Here is a 23,478-nt window from a genome sequence, read left to right on the forward strand (position 1 = left end):
CATACTCTAGAGTTAGAAAAGGGTGCAAATGTACACACTGTATGAGCAACACTATGTGGAAAAAATGCAGAGGAAAGGATTGCGGCTCCCCTTGCCTTTTTGGTTCTTGGCTACCACTATCCCACCTCAGCTCCAGGGTCCCAGACACCTTTCCTTCATTCCTCTTGTCAAAGAAAAAAAAAAGCCAATATTAAAAAGATAATGACCCCTCAAAATGAAAGTGTAATGAACTAATAAAGAGGAACAAAAAGGAACTAGAGAAGCCTTGTTCAATCAGTAGTGTTTATTGGGTGTCTACAAGCCTGACATTTATTCTGTACTGTATATGGATTCATTAAACAGACGAAGGTCTATTCAACAAACTCCACTGTTGTATTAAAAAGAAAAGGACTGTAAAGGAGACATATGTAGTACTTTCAACAAGAAAAGAACTGTTTTATTAATTTTTTAGATAGAAGACTGTTTTCCCTACTCTGAATTTAAAGTTTAATGAAAACTTTAAATAATAATAATAATTATTATTTAATCAATAATAATTTGATAAACAATAACTATTCAAGACAGAATAATTATTATTAATCATTAATAAATAATAATAAGTAATAACCCTTCAATAATTGAACAGCAATCAAAGAGCTGGCATGTTGCCATATTTTATTTGGAGGCTTTGGGCAGGGAAAGGGCCGCGCTGGACGGTGTTGCTGCCCCGCAGCTCTAGATTTTCAGGCCGCCCTGAAGTAGCGGAGGGAAGATGGGAGTCGGGTCCTGGGGGGGCCGCGGTGTGCTCCCAGACTACAACATTGCCGGGCCCCACCTCTGCTGTTTTTCAGTTGAGGCGACGGCGGCCGGGAATGGAGGAGCCGGGTATCTTTCATTCCGCTTCTGTGATAAAAGCATTCTAAAAATTAAAGAAATAAAATGAAAGTTTGTTTAAAGGGAGAAAGGAAAGTACTTCGATTTGTTTTCTATGTTTTCATGTGGACAACTCAAAGCACGTTAAAAGCGAAAATGAGAGCCGAAGGGCTTAGGTTGGTTCCACTGGGGCTCGAACCCAGGACCTTCTGCGTGTAAAGCAGACGTGATAACCACTACACTATGGAACCTCCATGTGGAGCGTTCGCATCATTCATTTACTTATAGTCTTCCGTCAGAACCCGCGTTCCGCTGGAACCACGCCTTTCCGCCGTAACTCCACCCCCCCTCGGTGGCCCCGCCCCCTCACGAGAACGCGCGTTCGCGGTGGGGCGGAGCTCACGCTCCTGCGTAGAGACCGCTCCTGGGCGCCGCGTGCCAGGTTGCGCTCCCTGCGCCCAGGTGTCCCGCTGTCCTTCCCTCCCTCCCAGCTCAGCCGCGGTGTTTGCGAGGCGGTCTCGGCGGGCGGAAGCGGACCACAGCCGGGGCACAGCCCCTTAGGGCAGCTTCCCTCAGCTGGTGAGGGGGCCCGCACTTTCCTCATTTTCCCCTCGGGCACACTGAGCCGCTTCAGGCGGTTTGAAGGGCGGACAGGAGCGCTACTAGAGCCAAAGATTCAGGCAGCGTGGGGTGTGGGGTGGGCTGGGGGCGGGGGTCACTTTTAGGTCGGCGGCGTGTATTTTGCCAGGGTTGGGAAAGGCCGCTGGGGAGTCCGCCTCTTGCCCCAGAAGGGAGGCTCTTACTGCTCCCGTGACCTTTCTACAGCCTTCTCCCTAGAGGGGCTAAACATTGCAGGACTTTTGTTTGCTGTTGGCTGGGGTAGGGTTGGGGTGGTGGTGTAGACAAGCCACCCCTTTATGGGGGGGGGGGGGGGTTGGGAGGGGGGAGTGAAGCAGGAGCAGACACAACATTTGAGGGACCCAATGCAAAATAAAAAGTGCCAGGCCTTTTGTTCGCGTTATTAAGAATTCCAAAACGATGACCTCAGAGCACTAAACCCTTGAACCTGGCGCTGTGGTTCCAGGACCCTGTTCCCTATAAGGTGCTGGGACCCTCCATTACAAAGGGCGCCTGCATGGTTTCCTTCCTGGTTTTCATTGTCAGTGCCATTTATTCATACCTTCCTCTCCCCCCTCCCTTCTCTCCCCCGACCTGAGCCTCTGGCTGGATCTCTGTCACCATCCTAGGATCGCTTGCCATCCTCAAGCTTGAAAACCAGGTAAAACCATATCTTGAAGTGCTGAGCGGGACATGGCTGAAGGCTGCGGCTGTCCTTTTCACTGGAGTTTTCCTCCGAAGCTACCAGAATGATGGAGAAGTGATACTGATTGTAGGAAAACAACCCATTCAGACAACTCCTGTCTTCCTGGGAAGGCCCCTGAAAGAAACAGGTGTGTGGAAGGTGCACTAATCTGGGGACATGATGTGGAGTCTAGTCCTCTCTTGGGTACTAACTAGCTGTGTCCTCTTGAACTATAGTCAGTTCACCTCCCAAGCCTTCGTGTCCTCCTATATGAAATGCATGGGTTGGACTAGACACCCCCCCCCCACACACACACACACACACACTTACCAGGTGGGAAAATGGAGGTAGTTATCCGCCATGTCAGTTTTTGCCCAGAAACAGAGGCAGGCCTGCAGTTAGTGCTTGGCTTCTCTAGTACCAGGTTCCTATGTCCTAGTCAGCTCCCTGGAATATTCATCGCGGGGCCCCTTCCAGAAGGCCTTTTTGTTAGGCCTTCTGAGAGCACTCTGGAGCACTTGGTGCTTAGGTCGTCAGCCATGAGATGACTATGAGTGCACAGCCACCAGAGGGGATGACTTCATAAAAGCTCCATGTTTCCTCCTAGTCAATGAGCCATAATGACCCTGGGATGCTCAGTAATAAGTATGTCCCACCTGTTTCCAAACCCCTACAAGTTCAAAACAAGGCTTCTAAGAATTGGGTCTATAATTATACTCACCAGTTCTGTTTTTGGTTTGTGTCTCTAGGGAGTGCTTTGTTCTTCCTTCAGCTTTCTTCCTGCCCTTGCTCTAAGGGTGGGTTCGCCAAGTGCAAGCTTTGGTCAGGTTCCCATGTAGAGAAGAAGCTGGTGCACCTCTGATGCATGCAACACAGGGTTCTGCTTTTAGTGAAAAACTCTTGCTTTTCTCCGTTTTGACAGGGAGGGAGACTTTTGCCCCACTCCCTGCTGCTGTCAAGGTGTAGTCACAGTCTCTGTAACTAGTGAAGTACAATATGATTTACAAAGCACTTTCATATACATTCCTGTGAGGTAACCATCATATCTAATAAAGAGGGAATATGCTAATTGACCATCACTCCGTCACAAAGATGGCTGCACCCACAGCTGAGGCCAAGTTCCCATAAGGAGCCTTAACAGCAATCAGCAGGGACCTGAGGCTACGCCCTCCCCCACTTCCTGTCCTGGTGCTGGGCTAGGGGACCTCAGGCAGTTCCCCCCGCCCCAGCGCTAAGTCGGGGGACCTCAGGCTGTGCCTCCCACCAGGTGGGGCTTGACGGGAATTCAGGCCATGCCTCCCACTCCGGCACCAGGCCAGGGGACCTCAGACCACATCCCCCGCCCCAGCACTGGTCCAGGGGACCTGAGGCTGCGCCCCCCTGCCTGGCTGGGCTTGACAGGGGACTTCAGGCTGTACCCCCACCCAGTGTGGCTTGACAGGGGACCTCAAGGTGCACCCCCAGTGCTGGGTCGGGGGAACTCAGGCCACGCTCCCTACCAGGTGGGGCTTGACAGGGTACTTCAGGCTGCGTCCCCCACCCTGGCACCAGGCCCGGGGACCTCAGACCGCACCCCCTGCCCAGCGGGGCTTGACGGGGGACCTCAGGCTGTGCCCCCTACCCTAGCACTGGGTCAGGAGACCTGAGGCTGTGCCCCCCTGCCTGGCTGGGCTTGACAGGGGACCTCAGGCTGTGCCCCACCTCCCCCAGCAGGGCTTGACAGGGGACCTCAAGGTGCACCCCAGTGCTGGGTCTGGGGAACTCAGGCCTTGCCCCCTGCCCAGCAGGGCTTGACAGGGGACCTGAGGCTGCTCCCCCCTGCCAGTGGGGCTTGATGGGGGACCTGAGGCTGCACCTCCCTCCTGGTGCTGGGCCAGGGGAACCTGAGGCTGCGCCCCTCCGCCTGGCGGGGCTTAATGGGGGACCTCAGGCCATGCTCCCCACCCAGCGGGGCTTGATGGGTGACCTCAAGACATGCCCCCTGCCCCGGTCTGGGCTGGGGGACCTCAAGCCATGCCCCCTGCCCAGCAGGGCTTGACAAGGGTGGGACTGGCCGGGTCTGGATCTAGCCCAATGGTGGGTGCCGGCCAGGTCTGGGTTTCATGCGATTTTGAGGCACATGTGGGTGGGCGGGGACTTGACTCTGGGTCCCGTGGTGCGCCCCAGACTCTGACAGAAGGAAGGTTTTCATATACATTTTACTAATTTTCTTTAATCTCTGACACCTCTATTATAGAGAAAGGGCAAATAGCAATATTAAATTATTTCCTCTAATTAATCCTCTTTTAATGTGTACGAATTTCATGCACCTGGCCACTAGTAGTAAATATTACTGTTTTTCAGCTGAAGAAGTTGAAGCCGAAGATATTGAATGCCTTGTCTGAGACCATTCTGCTGGTGAGTGGCAGGGCTGGGCTCATACTCACTCTTCTGATACCTAAGTGATTTTGGGAGGCCCATGTCCACAAAGGCTACATATTTTTCCCATAAGAGTGCCATGGTCTTTTTTTTTTTTTTTAATATATATTTTTATTGATTTCAGAGAGGAAGGGAGAGGGAGAGAGAGATAGACACATCCATGATGAGAGAGAATCATGGACAGGCTGCGTCCTGCACGCCCCCTACTGGGGATCGAGCCCGCAACCCAGGCATGTGCCCTGACCGGGAATCGAACCGTGACCTCCTGGTTCATAGGTCGACGCTCAACCACGGAGCCACGCCGGCCGGGCGCCATGGTCTTTTTAATATTTGGTATGCATGCCAGTGAGAAATGGATACTTTTTTATCTTTTGTAATTTTAAATGAAATCCACAAAAGCAGGAACCAAGAACCTGCGGAAACAGCTATTGATTTTCACATTGAAACCACCAGAGTCATGGATAGTGCTTCAGATGGCCCCCGTTTTGCCCGGCACTTCAGTCTGTTGAGTTGGATTTGTGAGACCTGTCACCCCCAGGTAATGCCTATGATCATCTCAACAAGTAGAAGACAAACACATAAAGTAGTAAATGAAGACTAAAAGTCACTTCAAGTTTTTTGAGTTCTTAGATTTCTCCTATGTTCAGTGTGGCTTCCCCTGTGTTTGGCTTCACTGCTGGAGGGAAACTCAGCCAAATGGACTGCAGTCCCAAACACTAACCTGATTTAAAAAGCTCAGTGGACTTGGTTTTATTTAGAAACAATTGTACTATGTCTTCCAATGAGTGCTGAAGTATTTATTAAGTAAGTGAGTCATTACCTTGGTATAATAGACTTCACCTTATTTTTTCCCCTTTTTTTGGGTGCATCATGTTCAAAATGTTTGGAACTTTTTGCTCACCTACCTTTTCATAGTTGTTTACCATGAATCCCTCTGTCTTCTTACCCTGCTCAAGGGTCATTTTTATCACTTGTTTGCCTTTTTTGTTGCTTGTAGCAAGATCACAATCTGCTAAATTCAACTCTCTCCCTGCCATTCCACCTCTGAATTTGGCTCTAGGAAGAATACACATTCAGGCCTACAGGTTTCATATTAAATTCTTGACTACTTACCTCAAGTGAGCGCTTGATGCGGCCCAGAATCATGTCCACGTCCCCTGTCCATTCATTGTCCACCTTTCCTAAAGGACAGTTTCATATCTTCTCTCCCTTCTCTCCCTTCTTCACCAATCTCACAGCTGATGAACTTGCTTCCTATTTCAGTGAAGAAATGGAAGCAATCAGAAGAGAGCTTCCACAAGTACCCCCCACATCTGCCCACCTACCTACATCTGTGCCCTCAGAGATCTAGACACGGGCTCTTCCTCTAGATCAGGGTTTCTCGACCACAGCCCTATTGACTTTGGGACTGGATAATTCTTGGTTGTGGGGAACTGTTCTGTGTACAGTAGAATGCTTCAGAGTATCCCTGGCCTCTACTTACTAGATGCCCACAGCATCCCTCCCTTAGTCGTGACAACTCAGTATATCCCGGAGAACAAAATCTTGGGGGCTATTGACAGTATCTGCAGACACTTTTGGTTTCTATGACTGGCGGAGGGATTGGGATGCTATTGGCATCTAGAGGGTAGAGACCAGGGATGCAGCGAAACATCCTGTATTGCACAGGGCAGCACTCACAACAAATTACCTGGTCCCAAATGTCGATAGTGCCATGGTTGAAAAATCCCATCCTAGATGAATAGTCTGCATTCCTATTGAAACCCAGCCCTCCACCTGCTCCTCCAGGAGTTGGAGGAGCCATGGCATGTAACACACATACCATTTTGACAGTATGTTTAATCTGCCCACCAGCTACTGAGGAATTGCCCGGTATTCCAGTTCCCTGATTGAAGTTTATTATCACACTAGTGACCCGGTGCACGAAATTCATGCACATTAAAGGGATTAATTATAGGAAATAATTTAATATTGCTATTTTCCCTTTCTCTATAATAGAACTGTCAGAGATGAAAGAAAATTAGTAAAATGTATATGAAAACCTTCCTCCTTTATAATAGAACTGTAAGAGTCTGGGGCACACCAAGGGACCCAGAGTCAAGTCCCCACCCACCCACATGCACCCTGGCCAGCCCCTCCCCATTGGGCTAGATCTAGACCTGGCCAGTCCCACCCTTGTCAAGCCCTGCCGGGCATGCCCTGGGCCAGGACAGGGGGTGTGGCCTGAGGTCCCCCAGCCCAGACCAGGGCGGGGGGCATGCCTTGAGGTCTTCCATCAAGCCCCGCCAGGTAGGGGACATGATCTGAGGTCCCCCGCCAGGCGGGGAGGCGCAGCCTCAGGTTCCCCGGCCCAGCACCAGGAGGGGGGCGCAGCCTCAGGTCTCCTGTCAAGCCACACTGGACAGGGGCACGGCCTGAGTTCCCCCGACCCAGCACTGGGGGTGCACCTTGAGGTCCCCTGTCAAGCCCAGCCAGGCAGGGGAGTGCAGCCTCAGGTCCCCTGGTCTGGTGCTGGGGCGGGGGGAGCAGCCTGAGGTCCCCTAGCCCAGCACCAGGACGGGAAGTGCACCTTGAGGTCCCCCGTCAAGCCCCACGGGGGGGGCGTGGCCTCAGGTCCCCTGGCCTGGCACTGGGGCGGGGTGCGGCCTGAGGTCCCCCAGCCTGACGCCAGGGTGGTGGGCATGGCCTGAGGTCTCCTGTCAAGCCCTGCCAGGTGGGGGGTGCGGCCTGAGGGCCCCTGTCAAGCTCCATGGGGTTGAGGGAGGGCGTAGCCTCAGGTCCCTGCTCATTGCTCCTTAAGGCTCCTTAAGGGAACTTGGCCTCAGCTGTGGGTGCAGCCATCTTTGTGACGGAGTGATGGTCAATTAGCATATTCCCACTTTATTAGATAGGATTTCTTCAATATGTCTAGAAGCACAGTGTTGGGCAGTGTGGGAGTTTTAGAGACATATATGATATGGCCCCATCTTAGGCATTTGAAGAACATTAATTAACCCAAAGGGCTACTTTGTTCCAAGATATTAATGGATGATAATCATTGCATGTAGTTTTCCTAACTTAGGATATTATTGGATTTTAATTAGATCCTATCTCCTCTCAAAGAAGAAACTCAAAAGTGGAGAAGGCAGAGGGGAGTGGGGCCATGGTAATATGCAGAAACCTGTCTAATAGTAAAGATGGCCTTATGTGGCATTCCTCTCAGTAACAGCTATCTATAATCCCCCAAATCACCCACATGTTCGATGAGCTTAGATTTGATAGAGATAGCCATTCAGGAGATAAAGAGATCAGCTCAAAATCCTTTATCTCCCCCTCCCTTATTTATATATCTGAAGACGCCTCTAATTTTAAAGTCACTCTTTTAGGGCTACGTAACTGAACACAGAACAATTTGGCTACTCCTCACTCCTACAGAACCCCACTTAAAAGAAAATGTCTGATAGCAGTGTCTAGCCAGTGGTAATTGGTGACAGTAATGAAATTGGCTATTCCCTCCACTTCCCTGACACTTAATGTCTTCTTTAGATTTATAAGTGGATTCGACTGTGCACACAATGGGGCTTGCCTCTAAGCTTGATGGGAAGGTTTTAGGAGTGGTGCAGATATTAAACAAAAATCATATAGTATATTTTTATTAGTGATTTTAAGTATTCATGATATTTGGGATACAATTAGGGTATAGTCTGAAGGCTATATGTAATAATAAAACCAAACTAATTAGTAGGTTAACTCAGAGGCTGCAGGCAAGTAGCTTTCCTCTGCTAAATCTTATTAAAATGAAGTGGATTCTATTTTGTACAGAATGAGCAGGCTGCCATGACAACTGACTGTGAATATTATTTCAGTATTAGTCATACGTTTCCAGTGTCTGACTCTGGGTCCAACGTTTATTCTAAAACCCAGATGCACATCTATTCTTAAAGGAGTTCTCCTGGACGTATTTACAAAAAAACAGAAACAAAACACTTTCAACTGCCTGGGTTATTTTCTTTTGGGAATAGCTATTTGAATGAATTTACACAATTGCAAATTGTAGATGCTATTGCTGTTCTTTTCCTTTGGAGAGGTGATTTGGGTATGAATTTATATTGTACTTGACTATAGAGTTGATTAAATAGATACACTAGACCAGAGTTTGGAAAGTTCCCCTCTAGGTATGTAATCTTTATGTTAAATTCTTTTTTTTTTTTTTTTTTCATCTAACAGTTTCAGAAGGAATCTGAGGTTGCAAGTGAGAAGATTCAGCCCAAACTGAGTAGGCAAAACCGATCTCAAATGAATCTGACTTGAAAATTCTGAAGGTAAAATTTTCATCCAGTGTTTTACGATGGAGGGCCCCAGCTCTGTTTCCTTGCCTTTCCCTTGGTCTGACCTTCTCCATGTGTCAGTTGCACCCCCCAGAGCGGCTCTCCTCATGGTGATAGCCTTGCTCAGAGCACAACATTTTGGGGAGAAGAGTGAGTTTGTGTCCCAGCGCTTTCTCCAAAGCCCTGAGATTTGCTTGTTGTGCCCGTCTTTAGCTTCATGTTCACGCAAACACTCCCTTGTGCCAGAAGGCAATGTGCTAACTGCCATAGGTCAAACCCGTGACCTTCCAATGTACAGGACAACACTCCAACCAACTGAGCAAAGGGAGTTTATTTTTATCTCACACACTGTAAAATCCAGAGCTTCATTCATAATATGAAAGTGTTCATTACAAATAGCTCTTATCTACCTGTTTAACTAAAAGAGTCATTAAACATATAGACATCTCCTGGCGCTAGTTACATCAGGTTAATTTATATTACGTTTCCTTGAGACTGCTCTGTAAATCGGACTTTTTACTAAGTAAGAATGACAGTCCACCTTACTGGGATAGGTTAGTGAAGTTTCACTACATTACTGATACCTCAGATTGCTTATAATTGTTATTTCTCTCATTCGTTCCAAATATTTGAAATTGTTAGCTTATGGCATTGTTTTAATTATATATCACAACATTCTTTCATTCTTGTGCTACTACCGAATTGACCAAAAACATCACAATAACATTGTAGAATATAGTTTTACTTTAGTAGTCTGAAAGGGTGGGTTGTTAAAGGAACAGAGATTTAAACAAATAAAAATCATACTGTGTTATAGAGTAGCGCTGCTCAAAGTATACTTCCTTATCACTTGGGAGCTTAATAGAAATACAGATTAATGAGCACCACTCCAGGCCTACCTAATCAGAACCTCTAAGTCAATGGTTCTCAACCTTTCTAATGCTGCGACCCTTTAATACAGTTCCTCATGTTGTGGTGAGCCCCAACCATAAAATTATTTTCGTTCATAACTGTAATTTTGATACTGTTAATGAATCATAATGTAAATATCTGTATTTTCCGATGGTCTTAGGCTCTACAGCAGCGGTCACTAGCGGTTCTCAACCTGTGGGTCGCGACCCACAGGTTGAGAACCGCTAGCAAGATCACCTAAGACCATCGGAAAACACAGATATTTACATTACAATTCATTAACAGTAGCAAAATGACAGTTATGAAGTAGCAACGAAAATAATTTTATGGTTGAGGGTCACCACAACATGAGGAACTGTATTAAAGGGTCGAGGCTTTAGAAAGGTTGAGAACCACTGCTCTAAGTGGATGGGACCAATAATCTAATCTATATTTTAACAAGACCCCCCAGGTGGCTTATAAATACATTAAAGTTTGAGAAGCACTGTTTTAGAGAGTTTTATGGAAATGAGAATCACAGATTGTGTACTCTTTGGAATATTGGTGAAAATACTAACTTTAGCTTTAGTAAACTATATATTAAGGCTTGGATTCTCCTTTGAAAGTCTTTAGGTCCACTAATCTACTCCAGGTCACTGAGCCTTAACTCAGCGTCTAAGCTTGACTCTATTTCCCTATCAACACCTTCACATAATTAATCTCTGTTCATCTTGCAGATGTCAGTACAAAGGTTATTTCCTCAGAGAAGCCTTTTTGCTTTACCTTCTGATTCACTCTCATGATACACTTAACTTCTCTGCAAATTTACATTTATTTTTATAATAATTAAAAAATATTTTTATTGGTTTCAGAGAGGGAGACAGAGAGAGAGAGAGAGAGAGAGAGAGAGAGAGAGAGAGAGAGACATCAATGATGAGAGAGAATCATTGATAGGCTGCCTCCTGCATGCCCCCCATTGGGGATCAAGCCCACAATCTGAGCATGTGCCCTGACCAGGAATACAACCAGCACCTCCTGGTTCATAGGTCAACGCTCAACCACAGAGCCACACCGCACAAGGTATTTTTATAATTATTTGATGAATGTTTACTTCCCTCACTAGGCTATAAACTTCATGAGGGAAGAGACCTTGTCAGTTCTGTTAACTGGTATATCCCCAGGGTCTAGAACAGTGTTGGGCACACAATAGATGCTTGACAAATATTTGTTGAATGAATATATGAATGAAATGAAAACAAGAATAAGTGCTCTTAAAATTCTCTAGCTCTGGCCTGTGTGGCTCAGTTGGAGCATCATCCCGTCGTGTACTGGAAGATTGCAGGTTCCGTCCCTGTTGGGTCGTGCAGGAGGCAACTGATCGGTGTATCTCTTTCACGTTGATGTTTCTCTCTCTCTCTCTCTCTCTCTCTCTCTCTCTCTCTCTCTCTCTCTCTCCCCTCTCCTTCCCTCCTCTCTAAAATTGATTAAAAAAAAAGAATATTCCCTAAAACTTTTCCAAAGGCTTTACCTTCACCATAAGCTATTAGCCATTTGAGACTATAATAGAAAGGGTTTTGAAAATAAAGCCATGGATCGTTCCCAGGTCTTGTTTAGCTAATAATTTCAACATTTTCCCAAGAAACCAACTGTTCTTTACATTTTATGTTTATGAATACAAAAATGGTTGACGGGGTTAATGGTGGCAAAAAGAAAGCTTGAAGGACCTTGTACCTGCCTTTTCAATAAGTGGTTTTTGTATGCAGCTTGTGTTGTTCACATTATGTTGGCAGGTGATGATGTCATAATTGCATCTGACATCATGGGGTTGTCATGGCAACCTGAAGACTCACTGTATAATCATCTGTGCAGTTAAGCCTCAGTCCTCCTCAAGTAACACCTATGAGCAAGAGGATGGATTGAGTCCTGAGCCTTCAGCCCAGGCTGAAAGATACACCAACCACCCAAGTAAGTATCTAGGAGTGTGGAACTGTTATAATGTGAAAGGATAGGAACTTTTAAAGGAGAAGATGAATTGAATCAAATCTGGGTAGTCATGGAAATGTTTTAAAGTTAAGCTTCCTGTGTTTAGTTGTTTGGCCAACTCTTGTGGGCTTTATGTTTTGTGTATGGAGTTTATTGTACTTTAATATCCTATCTAATAAAAGAGTAATATGCAAATTGGCCGTCACTCCAACACACAAGATGGCTGCCCCCATGTGGTCAAAGATGGCTGTCCCCATGTGGACACAAGATGGCCACCACAAGATGGCCGCCACAAGATGGCCACCACAAGATGGCCGTCACAAGATGGCCAGTAGGGGAGGGCAGTTGGGAGGGACCAGGCCTGCAGGGGAGGGCAGTTGAGAGGGATCAGGCCTGCACAGGAGGGCAGTTGGGGGCCATCAAGCCTGCAGGGGAGGGCAGTTAGGGGTGACCAGGCCGGCAGAGGAGGGAAGTTGGGGGCAACCAGGCCTGCAGGGAAGGGCAGTTGGGGGGGGGACCCAGGCCTACAGGAGAGAGCAGTTGGGGGGGACCCAGGCCTGCAGGGGAGAGCAGTTGGGGGGGACCATGCCTGCAGGGGAGGGCAGTTAGGGGCAATCAGGCTGGCAGGGGAGCAGTTAGGCATCAATCAGGCTGGCAGTGGAGTGGTTAGGGGGTGATCAGGCTGGCAGGCAGAAGCGGTTAGGGGCAATCAGGAAGACTGGCAGGTGAGCAGTTGGGAGCCATCAGTCCTGGATTGTGAGAGGGGTCCCAGATTGGAGAGGGTGCAGGCTGGGCTGAGGGACACACACCCTGGTGCATGAATTTCATGTACTGGGCCTCTAATCTATATATATATAAAAGCCTAAGCAACTGTCCGACCATCCGACTGTCTCACTTGGCAGCTACACTTCTCGGATGATGCACCCGGAACTAGAGAGGAAGGAGCCCGATTCTGGGGTGCGTTACCCAAGAACCGCCCTCTCGCAATCTGAGACCCCAGAGGGGGATGTTGGAGAGCCGGTTTTGGCCCAATCCCCGCAGGCTAGGCCCAGGGACGCCAACCGGGCACAAATCCATGCACCGGGCCTCTAGTATACTATATTGGAGCTATCTTTATAGGGTTGAATTGGGTAACTATGATGTAATGGAAAGAGTAGTGGCCATCCAGTCATAAGACTACTAGAGGCCCGGTGCACGAAATTCATTCTCGGGGGTTCGGGGATGTCCCTCAGCCCAGCCTGCACCCTCTCCAATCTGGGACCCCTCGAAGGATGTCCGACTGCCTTTTTAGGCCCGATCCCAGGGATCGGGCCTAAACGGGCAGTCGGACATCCCTCTCACAATCCAGGACTGCTGGCTCCCAACTGCTCACCTGCCAGTCTTCCTGATTGCCCCTAACCGCTTCTGCCTGCCAGCCTGATCACCACCTAACCACACCCCTGCCAGCCTGATTGATGCCTAACTGCTCCCCTGCCAGCCTGTTTGCCCCTAACTGCCCTCCCATGAACGCCTGGTCACCTCTAACTGCCCTCCCCTGCAGGCCTGGTCCCCCCCAACTGCTCTTCCCTGCAGCCCTGGGTCCCTCCCAACTGCCCTTCCCTACAAGCCTGGTTGCCCCCAACTTCCCTCCTCAGCCAGCTTGGTCACCCCTAACTGCCCTCCCCTGCAGGCTTGATCGCCTCAACTGCCCTCCCTTGCAGGCCTGGTCCCTCCCAACTTCCCTCCCCTGCAGGCCTGGTCCCTCCCATCTGCCCTCCCCTGCTGGCCATCTTGTGGTGGCCATCTTGTGGCGGCCATCTTGTGGTGGCCATCTTGTGTCCACATGGAGACAGCCATCTTTGACCACATGGGGGCAGCCATCTTGTGTGTTGGAGTGATGGTCAATCTGCATATTGCTCTTATATTATACTAGAGGCCCGGTGCACGAAATTTGTGCACGGGGGGGGGGGGTTGTCCCTCAGCCCAGCCTGCACCCTCTCCAATCTGGGAGCCCTTGAGGGATGTCCGACTGCCCATTTAGGCCCGATCCCACTGAGATTGGGCCTAAACGGGCAGTCAGACATCCCTCTCACAATCCAGGACGGCTGGCTCCCAACTGCTCGCCTTCCTGCCTTCCTCATTGCCCCTAACCCCTTCTGCCTGCCAGCCTGTTTGCCCCTAATTGCCCTCACCTGCGGGCCTGGTCACCTCTAACTGCCCTCCCCTGTAGGCCTGGTCACCTCTAACTGCCCTCCCCTGAAGGCCTGGTCTCCCCCAACTGCTCTCCCCTGCAGGCCTGCGTGCCCCCCAACTGCCCTTCCCTATAAGCCTGGTTGCCCCCAACTTCCCTCCTCATCCGGCTTGGTCACCCCTAACTGCCCTCCCCTGCAGGCTTGATCACCCCCAACTGCCCACACTTGCAGGCCTGGTCCCTCCCCAGCTCCCCTTCCCTGATGACCTGATCGCCCACAACTGCCCACCTTTGCAGGCCTGGTCCCTCCCAACTGCCCTCCCCTGCTGGCCATCTTGTGGCGGCCATCTTGTGGCGGCCATCTTGTGTCCACATGGGGACAGCCATCTTTGACCACATGGGGGCAGCCATCTTGTGTGTTGGAGTGATGGTCAATCTACATATTACTCTTATATTAGACTAGAGGCCCGGTGCACGAAATTCGTGCACGGGGGGGGGGGTTGTCCCTCAGCCCAGCCTGCACCCTCTCCAATCTGGGAGCCCTTGAAGGATGTCCGACTGCCCGTTTAGGCCTGATCCCACTGAGATTGGGCCTAAACGGGCAGTCAGACATCCCTCTCACAATCCAGGACTGCTGGCTCCCAACTGCTCGCCTTCCTGCCTTCCTCATTGCCCCTAACCCCTTCTGCCTGCCAGCCTGATTACCACCTAACCACTCCCCTGCCAGCCTGTTTGCCCCTAATTGCCCTCACCTGCGGGCCTGGTCACCTCTAACTGTCCTCCCCTGAAGGCCTGGTCTCCCCCAACTGCTCTCCCCTGCAGGCCTGCATGCCCCCCAACTGCCCTTATCTGCAGGCCCAGTCACCCCCAACTTCCCTCCTCTGCTGGCCTGGTTACCCCTAACTGCCCTCCCCTGCAGGCTTGATCACCCTCAACTGCCCTCCCTTGCAGGCCTGGTCCCTCCCCAGCTCCCCTCCCCTGATGACCTGATCGCCCACAACTGCCCACCTTTGCAGGCCTGGTCCCTCCCAACTGCCCTCCCCTGCTGGCCATCTTGTGGCGGCCATCTTGTGTCCAACTGGGGACAGCCATCTTTGACCACATGGGGGCAGCCATCTTGTGTGTTGGAGTGATGGTCAATCTGCATATCACTCTTATATTAGACTAGAGGCCTGGTGCACGAAATTCGTGCACGGGGGGTTGTCCCTCAGCCCAGCCTGCACCCTCTCCAATCTGGGAGCCCTTGAGGGATGTCCGACTGCCCGTTTAGGCCCGATCCCACCGAGATTGGGCCTAAACGGGCAGTCAGACATCCCTCTCACAATCCAGGACTGCTGGCTCCCAACTGCTCGCCTTCCTGACTTCCTCATTGCCCCTAACCCCTTCTGCCTGCCAGCCTGATTACCACCTAACCACTCCCCTGCCAGCCTGTTTGCCCCTAATTGCCCTCACCTGCAGGCCTGGTCACCTCTAACTGCCCTCCCCTGTAGGCCTGGTCACCTCTAACTGCCCTCCCCTGAAGGCCTGGTCTCCCCCAACTGCTCTCCCCTGCAGGCCTGCGTGCCCCCCAACTGCCCTTCCCTATAAGCCTGGTTGCCCCCATCTTCCCTCCTCATCCGGCTTGGTCACCCCTAACTGCCCTCCCCTGCAGGCTTGATCACCCCCAACTGCCCTCCCTTGCAGGCCTGGTCCCTTCCCAGCTCCCCTCCCCTGATGACCTGATCGCCCACAACTGCCCACCTTTGCAGGCCTGGTCCCTCCCAACTGCCCTCCCCTGCTGGCCATCTTGTGGCGGCCATCTTGTGGCGGCCATCTTGTGTCCACATGGGGACAGCCATCTTTGACCACATGGGGGCAGCCATCTTGTGTGTTGGAGTGATGGTCAATCTACATATTACTCTTATATTAGACTAGAGGCCCGGTGCACGAAATTCGTGCACGGGGGGGGGGTTGTCCCTCAGCCCAGCCTGCACCCTCTCCAATCTGGGAGCCCTTGAGGGATGTCCGACTGCCCGTTTAGGCCCGATCCCACCGAGATTGGGCCTAAACGGGCAGTCAGACATCCCTCTCACAATCCAGGACTGCTGGCTCCCAACTGCTCGCCTTCCTGACTTCCTCATTGCCCCTAACCCCTTCTGCCTGCCAGCCTGATTACCACCTAACCACTCCCCTGCCAGCCTGTTTGCCCCTAATTGCCCTCACCTGCGGGCCTGGTCACCTCTAACTGCCCTCCCCTGGAGGCCTGGTCACCTCTAACTGCCCTCCCCTGAAGGCCTGGTCTCCCCCAACTGCTCTCCCCTGCAGGCCTGCGTGCCCCCAACTGCCCTTCCCTACAAGCCTGGTTGCCCCCAACTTCCCTCCTCAGCCAGCTTGGTCACCCCTAACTGCCCTCCCCTGTAGGCTTGATCACCCCCAACTGCCCTCCCTTGCAGGCCTGGTCCCTCCCCAGCTCCCCTCCCCTGATTACCTGATCGCCCACAACTGCCCACCTTTGCAGGCCTGGTCCCTCCCAACTGCCCTCCCCTGCTGGCCATCTTGTGGTGGCCATCTTGTGTCCACATGGGGGCAGGATCTTTGACCATATGGGGGCAGCCATCTTATGTGTTGGTGTGATGGTCAATCTGCATATTACTCCTTTATTAGATAGGATAGGATAGAGGCCTGGTGCATGGGAGGGGGCCAGCTGGTTTGACCTGAAAAGTGTCCCAGATCAGGGTGGGGGTTCCCTTGGGGCATGGGACGGCCTGGGCTAGGGGCCTGTGGTGGTTTGCAGGCTGGCCACGCCCCCTGGCGACCCAAGTGGAGGCCCTGGTATCTGGGGTTTATTTATCTTCTGCAATTGAAACTTTGTAGCCTGGAGCAGAGCCAAGCCTTCTGCTTGCTCCGTGGCAGCAGCCATTTCTGTTGGGATTAATGTATCTTCTATAATTGAAACTTTGTAGCCTTAAGCGGAGGCCTGGGCCAGCCAGGGTGTGCAGAAAGCTTGGCTTACTCCATCGCTGGGAGCAACCCTAGCCTCCTGCTCTTTCCAGCTCCATGGCTGCCGTCATTTCTGTTTGGATTTATGTATCTTCTATCATTGAAACTTTGTAGCATTGAGTGGAGGCCTAGGCTGGCAAGGGCAGGTGGAAAGCTTGGCTTCCTCCATTGTTGGGGAAATCCAAGCCTCCCTCCTGCTCTCTGTGGCCGTGGCCATCTTGGTTGGGTTTATTTGCATATTTGCTCCTGATTGGCTGGTGGGTGTGGCTGGTGGGCATGGCTGGTGGGTGTAGCGGAGTGATGGTTAATTTGCATATTACTCTTTTATTAGCTAGGATGACATTTGGGAACACCTAACCCCTCCTATGAAATGGAGGGCCTGCCCTGGCAAGTGTGCTCGGTTGGTTGGAGCATCGTCCCATATACCGAAAGGTTGGGGGGTTTGATCCCCAATCAGGGCACATACCTGGGTGGCAGGTTCAGTCCCTGGTCGGGGCACATATGGAAGGCATCCAATTTATGTTCTCTCTCACAATGATATTTCTATCTCAAATCAATAAGCATATCATTGGGAGGATTAAAAAACAAAAAATGGAGGGTCTTTCTGAACAAGTCCCGAGGGCCATAGTATCTTGCCACATCATAGGCTCACCTATTTTGGTTCAAGAACCTCATAGTGGTCTTGCAAGGGGAATCCATCATCTGTGCCTAGATAGTCTCGCCCAATTCCCAGTGCTTGGACAAGTCAGGGAGTTGCGTAAAAGTATATTTTGTTGTTTGACTTTTGCCTTGGAATGGCAGATTAGAGCCCCCGCAAAAGGAAAATCAGAATTACCATTGTTCTGCTATTGACTCATGCTAGATATCAAACTGAGATACTGCAAAACAGGAGCACATGCAAGCTAGAAGGGACAGATTGTGGCAATATTTAAAAATATCACAACTCTCTAAATAAGAAGCAGCTCTGTTAAGTGGACTTGGAATTCAGACAAAATATCCATAACACTGAAAATCTGAATTGTACATTGCCAAGGTAAATTACTTCTATGCAGTAATTATAAAAGACTAGAGGCCCGGTGCACGAAATTCGTGCACGGAGGGGGGTTGTCCCTCAGCCCAGCCTGTACCCTCTCCAATATGGGACCCCTCAAGGGATGTCCGACTGCCCGTTTAGGCCCGATGGGATCGGGCCTAAACGGGCAGTCGAACATCCCTCTCACAATCCAGGACTGCTGGCTCCCAACTGCTTGCCTGCCTGCCTTCCTGATTGCCCCTAACCACTCTGCTGCCAGCCTGTTTGCCCCCAACTTCCCTCCTCTGCCGGCCTGGTCACCCCTAACTGCCCTCTCCTGCAGGGTTGATCACCTCCAACTGCCCTCCCTTGCAGGCCTAGTCCTTCTCAACTGCCCTCCCTTGCAGGCTGGGTGCCTCCCAACTGCCCTCTCCTGCTGGCCATCTTGTGGTGGCCATCTTGTGTCCACATGGGGGCAGGATCTTTGACCACATGGGGGCAGCTATATTGTGTGTTGCAGTGATGATCAATCTGTATATTACTCTTTCATTAGATAGGATACCTCCAAAGCACAATGAGTAAGAATCTGAAGGTTTATGTGGCTTCTATTTGGTTTCTAGGACAAAGTTCTTTCCTTTACCCACCACTCACTTCTCTCCTTTTACTCTTGAATGTTAATTTCAACATAATTTTTGTAACACCTCTTGAAAAGGATCCCACCAAGTTTTTGATAGTCCACATGATAAAACTTACAGAATAATACAGCATGAGACTTTCATTCTCTCACTAACTTCTTCATATAACTGTAATTCCTCAGCCTCTAAAGAATGAAAAAGGAAAATAAAAGTGCCTTCTCTCATTCCAAGGCCTTTCTCAGTCAGGCAACCACAAAAAGAAAGAATGAGCCTACAATTCATGTCATGAAATCTCTATCAGGCATAATTCAAATCAAATCCCATCATGCAAAGTCTGGGATACTTAAAATGTATAAGAGAACAGTGGTGACCTGGGGGAGAACTTATGAAACCTTGTCTCCTGCTTTTGCTGACTATTCTTTTCCTTATGCTAGACTACAAGTCCCTATCGGGGACTTGGTCAGGCGGCTGTGGGTGCTAACCCACGCCACCTGGATCCGTGATCCGGTACCTGGGCAGGCCTCTGCGGGTGCTAACCCATGACGCCTGCCATGGTCTGTGATCCATGATCGTGGACCTGGGCAGCCTGCTGCAGGCTTTAACCCACGCTGCCTGCCCTGCTCTGAGATCGGTGATCACGGACCTGGGCAGCCGGCTGTGGGCTTTAACCCACGCTGCCTGACCTGGTCCATGATCCCTGATAGGGGCTTTAAGTCAGCTGCCACTGGCAATGGCTGACTCGAAGCCCTTATCCAGGACCTGGTCAGGCGGCTGTGGGCGCTAACCCAAGCTGCCTGCCCTCGTCCGAGATCGGTGATGGCGGACCTGGGCAGGCAGCTACGGGCGCTAACCCTCGCCGCCTTCCCTGGTCCGTGATCCCTCATCATGGACCTGGGCAGGCGGCTGCAGGCCTTAACCCACGCTGCCTGCCCAGCTCTGAGATCAGTGATGGACCTGGGCAGGCAGCTGTCCTGGTCCGTGATCTGTGATCGTGGACCTGGGCAGCCGGCTGCCGGCCTTAACCCACGCCGCCTGCCCTGGTCCGCGATCGGTGATGGCGGACCTGGGCAGGCGGCAGCGGGCGTGAACCCACGCCGCCTGCCCAGGTCCGCGATCGGGGATGGCGGACCTGGGCAGGCGGCAGCGGGCGTGAACCCACGCCGCCTGCCCAGGTCCGCGATCGGGGATGGCGGACCTGGGCAGGCGGCTGCCGGCCTTAACCCACGCCGCCTGCCCAGGTCCGCGATCGGGGATGGCGGACCTGGGCAGGCGGCAGCGGGCGTGAACCCACGCCGCCTGCCCAGGTCCGCGATCGGGGATGGCGGACCTGGGCAGGCGGCTGCCGGCGTGAACCCACGCCGCCTGCCCAGGTCCGCGATCGGGGATGGCGGACCTGGGCAGGCGGCAGCGGGCGTGAACCCACGCCGCCTGCCCAGGTCCGCGATCGGGGATGGCGGACCTGGGCAGGCGGCAGCGGGCGTGAACCCACGCCGCCTGCCCTGGTCCGCGATCGGGGATGGCGGACCTGGGCAGGCGGCAGCGGGCGTGAACCCACGCCGCCTGCCCAGGTCCGCGATCGGGGATGGCGGACCTGGGCAGGCGGCTGCCGGCGTGAACCCACGCCGCCTGCCCAGGTCCGCGATCAGTGATGGCGGACCTGGGCAGGCGGCAGCGGGCGTGAACCCACGCCGCCTGCCCAGGTCCACGATCGGGGATGGCGGACCTGGGCAGCCGCCTGCCGGCCTTAACCCACGCCGCCTGCCCAGGTCCGTGATTGGTGATGGCGGACCTGGGCAGGCGGCCGTCCCCCCGCCATCTTTGCTGGTTTAACGTGTATATTTGCTCCTGGTTGGCCAGTGGGCGTGGCCGGTGGGCGTGGCTTATGGGTGTAGCGAAGCTGCGGTCAATTTGCATATTACTGTTTTATTAGATAGGGTATGTTGGATTATATGTTAATACCTATCTTCCTTGGTATACAGACATCCCTCTCTCCTGGGCCTCTTCCTTTCCAGATTGCTCCTTTGTTCGCTCCTTAATGTCTCTATTCCCCAGGGTTCTGCTTTTATCCCTGTTGCCTTCTTACTCTACAAGCTCACTCAGGCTATTTTATCTTCTCTAATCACTTCAACTATTACTGATACCCTGATGACCTCTTTAATCAGAAAGACCTGATTTATTTCCTGGGCTCTAAATGCCAGCTTCTAAAGCATACAGAACATTTCAACTTGTTCTTTTTCTCCACCATAAACACTCTTGTCCCCCTTCGTGTCCTACCCTGTACCTGTTAATACTCTTCTGCAGTTAATGGTATCACCTAGACTGTAAATTGTAAGAGAGAAGGACCAGTGTTGTACCTATAGCACCCAGCATAGTGTCTGGCACAAGGGAGACACCCAGTAAATAGTGTTAAATAACTGATGAATCCATTTATTATTCCAGACTATAAACCTTGGGATCATTCTTTTTTTTTTTAATCGTCACCCGAGGGTATGTTTTTATTGATTTTAGAAAGAGAGGAAGAGGGAAAGAGTGAGAAACATTGATGGACTGCCTCCTGTAGCACCCCAGCCAGGGATTGAACCAGCAACCTGGGTTTGTGGCCAGACTAGAGTGGAACCTGTAACCTCTTAGTGCAAGGGATGATGCTCCAATCAATTGAGCCACATTGGCTAGGGCTGGAATCATTCTTTAAAAAAAAATCCTCACTCAGCCCTAGCCGGTCTGGCTCAGTGGATAGAGCATCAGCCTGAGGACTGAAGGGTCCTGAGTTCGATTCCGGTCAAGGGCATGTGCCCAGGTTGCGGGCTCGATTCCCCAGTAAGGGGCATGCAGAAGGCAGCCAATCAATGATTCTCTTTCATCATTGATGTCTCTAACTCTCTGTCCTTCTCCCTTCCTCTGTGAAATCAATAAAAAATAAAAATAAATAAATAAATAAATAAATAAATAAATAAATCCTCACTCAAGGATATGTGCTTTTAAAAAATTGATTATAGACAGAGAGGAATGGAGAGAGAGACACACAGAGAGAGAGAGGTGAGAGAGAGGAGAGAGACAGAGAAGAGAGAGGAGAGAGGAGAGAGGAGAGAGAGAGACAGAGACAGAGAGAGAGAGAGAGACAGAAGAGAGAGGAGAGAGGAGAGAGAGAGAGAGAGAGAGAGAGAAAGAGAGAGAGAGAGAGAGAGAGAGAGAGAGGAGAGAGACAGAGGAGAGAGAGAGAGAGAGAGAGAGAGAGAGAGAGAGAGAGAGAGAGAGAGAGGTGAGAGAGAAACAGATCAGTTGCCTCCCGTAGGTGCCCAGACCAGGGATCAAACCCACACCCTGGGTATGTTTCCTGACCTGAAATTGAAATTGGCCTGCCACCTTTTGGTATATGGGACTACATTCCAACCAACTGAGCCACCCGGCCAGGGCTGGAATAATTCTTGATACCTCCATCTCCTTTGCTCCCTATACTCAGTCTGGGACCAGTGGCATTTTGTACCTAAAAGGCTTTTATATTTGGCCCCTCCTCTCCATCCCCACTGCCAGGGCTTAAATTAAGCTCTATATATCTATCTCCTAGATTGTGGAAGGAGCTTCCTCATTGGCCTTATGGCTGGCTTTTTATCACCATTTGACCCTCAGAGTCATCTTCCTAAACTTTGAATCTAATCAAATTACTCTCAGGCTCCCCTTCACTCAAACAGAGCTTGCAATCTGGCAGCCTCACACTGATCCATGGAGTTTATACAATGTTTTGAGAAAATGAGAATTACAGTATTTCATTGGTTCTAAGATGCACCTGTTTTTCACATTTAACATCTCTGAAATTGGAATCTGTCTGAAAATCAATGGAATGTCATAGTTTGGTGGGTGGCTTTTTTCTTTTTTATTGGTACATAAAATAGTGATGCACCTTATAATCGACGGCATCTTACACTTGCAGAAATATGTTCATACTCACATTTAAAAATAGGAGGATTTTACATAAAAAATATGTTTAGCTTCTCTTGAAAAATTACATCGGGCAACACGGCCAGGATTTCTGTATGGCAGTCTAAGAGGAGCTACCAGTAAGTAGCAGCTGTCTTGTTTAGACAAAATCTCTCTAGAATGTCCCATCATTTCCACCCAGGCTGCTTTATTCATCTATATTATCTTCCCCAGTTCATGTAAGCATTTGTAATTGCATTCCCTGACTGACTGGTTAAACTCGGAATTCTTTGTTATGATTTACAAGCACAACCACAGGTACCAACCTACCTCTTCAGGTTCACATCCCCATCCTCCACTCTATATACCCTCTAGCCCCCAGTCTCAGGAAGCATTACTCAAATATAACCTGCTCCCATGTTCCCTGGAATGCTTTGCTCACCTTTTAATCCCCTGTGAAGCATTTCTTGACTTGTCCTGACCAAACTGATATACTTCTGGACTCCAATAGTAAGTGGCATATCTCTGGACCTACACTTTTGTTTTGAAATTATTGTGGACAGGCCTGTGTCCCTCATTACACTGTACACTGGCAGGGAAATGAACCAGAGCTCATTCATCTTTGCATCCCTGCCTCGTAGCTGGAACATGCTCAGTAAATATCTGTTGAGTGAAGAGTGGATGGGCTGTGATTTCTGACTGGGAGCTCTGTTCTTTGCATTTTGCCCATGGTAAGAGAGACAACATTAAAATCAGAGGCAAGGGCAAGTATTTTCCTTAGTGTTCATAGTTTACAGCAGAAAACACTGCTTCTGGCTGTGATTTAAAAAGGGCCCTTGGCAGTCAGAGGCCGTCCATGGGGACTTTAATATCTGCAGACCCAAGGCACTAAGCCAGAGCCAGCTCTGTGAAGCTTTTTGAAAATTTTATTTTTAAATTAGTGTACAGTAAAATCAACTTGCTGTACAGTTCTGTGAATTTGGTCCCATGGATAGATGAGTGTGACCACCATC

The 23,478-nt window shown here is 50.5% G+C and overlaps 1 protein-coding gene across 2 annotated transcripts in view; it reads left to right on the forward strand.

Annotated features, from left to right (window-relative positions):
* The first annotated feature begins 1,279 nt into the window (after window positions 1–1,279).
* The window catches only part of PPEF1 (protein phosphatase with EF-hand domain 1), a 132,386-nt gene continuing 110,187 nt past the window's right edge, over window positions 1,280–23,478 (forward strand). Inside the window, exons 1-5 of one of the 2 annotated variants that reach the window (XM_079764511.1) lie at window positions 1,280–1,431; window positions 2,070–2,303; window positions 4,499–4,552; window positions 8,780–8,874; window positions 11,562–11,736. The gene's annotated coding sequence lies outside the window, so the exon portion shown is untranslated. The remainder of the gene's footprint in view (window positions 1,432–2,069; window positions 2,304–4,498; window positions 4,553–8,779; window positions 8,875–11,561; window positions 11,737–23,478) is intronic. The other variant, XM_079764512.1, reaches the window with a different exon arrangement.

Source organism: Cnephaeus nilssonii (assembly GCF_951640355.1).
Source record: "Cnephaeus nilssonii genome assembly, chromosome: X".
NCBI classification, from domain to species: domain Eukaryota; kingdom Metazoa; phylum Chordata; class Mammalia; order Chiroptera; family Vespertilionidae; genus Cnephaeus; species Cnephaeus nilssonii.